We start from the raw sequence: 2,002 nt of genomic DNA, 5'->3' as shown, positions 1-2,002 counted from the left end.
GTATGAACTTTCCATTCTAATTAGTAAGATTTTTGGAGTCATAAACACAGTAACTCACTCAATTACCTAAAAATGTAGTATAAAATCAGGGAGAAAAGATTTCCCATTATTGGTCTTCTTTTCTAGAATTGACAATGTACTCTGTGCACATGAATACGTGACTTCCACTGGCAGCTGCTCTAATCCTGGTCCACAGAGAGCTGACAGTGCATCCAGATGTGGCCCCTGAACAATCCCTGCTGCCCAACAGCACTGACACCACGGGACCCTCACCCCGTCTCCATCCATGTCTGGGTGTGAGCCCTTCCCAGGACCATGCCCGGTGCAGCCTCTTCCCAAGTTCATGTCACTGGGTCACAGGAGATGGAATCTAAGCGAGATGAGAGGGACTGAGGGAGGGCACAGGTGAGTGTGAGCAAACCTGTCAGGCAGGACGCTTCAGACTCAGAGAAGATTCCCAACTCCAAGGCCCAGCGTTTCAAAAAGGAAGGAGACAGAACAATCCACCGAGAATATCATCTCACCTGAGGAGGAGCCATCCCTGACTCCTTTGCTTTCCTCTTCCTTTTCCAGGTATTTTCCTCAGGGTTTCTTCCTCACGTACCAAGAGTCTTTAGAAGTCAATCTTGAATGTTAGAAACATGTTGTTTATTGCTCAGAATCAACACACCCCCTCCCTGTAACACAATGATGAATACAAAGGAGACCTCACCCAGAGGAAATATGGTCCTCTCTGCTGCGCACTGCAGCTGGGACCACAGGAAAACTACATGAATTTTGAGCCCTTTCTTCAGAACCCACTTCCCTCCTGGAGAAGCCCACACACACGCTGCAGCAGTGGGGAGCTGAGTTGGAATGAGCTCCCCTTTAGGACACAGACCCAGCCCTGACCAAACCCCACACAGAGGCTGGATGTGGTGGTTCACGCCTGTTATCACAGCACTCAGAGGCCAAGGCAGGTGGATTGCTTGAGCTCAGGAGTTCGAAACCAGCCTGGGTAATACAGTAAAACCCCATCTGTAGTAAAACTACCAAAATTTTGCCAGGTGTGGTGGTGCACATCTGTGGGTCTTTGGGCCCAGCTACTTAGGAGTCTGATGTGAGAGGATCGCTTGAGTCCAGGGGCAGAGGTTGCAGTGAGCCAAGATTGTATCACTGCACTCCAGCCTGGTGACAAGAGCGAGATTTATCTTAAAAACAAAAAAGCCCAGCTGTGGTGGCTCATGCCTGTAATTTCAACACTTTGGGAGACCCAGGCGGGCAGATCACTTGAGGTCAGGAGTTGGAAACCAGCCTGGCCAACATGGCAAAACTCCATCTGTACTAAAAATACAAAAATAAGATGGGTGTGCTGGTGTGGGCCTGTAGAACCAGCTGCTCGGAAGGCTGAGGTAGGAGAATCACTTGAACCCTGGCAGGGGAGGCTGCAGTGAGCCGAGATAGTGCCATTGCATTCCAGCAATGGGTGACATTGTGACAGATGTGACAGAGTGAGACTCCGTCTCAAAAAAATAAAAATGAAAAATAATCTGGAGAAAGCAGGGAAGGATAGTCTGCTGGTTTACCATTTTGATCCCTGGCACAGACAGTTCCTCTATTTTTGCCCCCAGTCATATAGTGTACGCTTAATAGCTACTGAGTGAGTGAATGAATAAGAGTGATACCAGTATGTCCTCTCTGGGGTCTCATGTGTACCAGGGTCCTGTTTGACTTTGGAATGGTCTTCATCTTGACAGGGGAGATGAGCAGGAACAGCTGAGGGGGACAGCCCAGGGTCCCTCACCCAGACCAGTCTGCTTGCCCAACAGGTGGGAAGAACAAGTGTATGTTCACTCAGAAACACATCTGGCTGATCTAAGGGGTCGCTGCCTGACCCTGAGCGAACCCACATTGGCAATTAAAGACCCTAAATTAAAAACCTTCCTGGGTCTGGGTGCAGTGGCTCATGCCTAAAATTTCAACACTTTAAGAGGCTGAGGAAGGCGGATCACCTGAGGTCAGG

Source organism: Colobus angolensis, unplaced genomic scaffold, assembly GCF_000951035.1.
Source record: "Colobus angolensis palliatus isolate OR3802 unplaced genomic scaffold, Cang.pa_1.0 Scaffold25, whole genome shotgun sequence".
Lineage (NCBI taxonomy): Eukaryota > Metazoa > Chordata > Mammalia > Primates > Cercopithecidae > Colobus > Colobus angolensis.
This window is presented reverse-complemented; position numbering follows the sequence as displayed.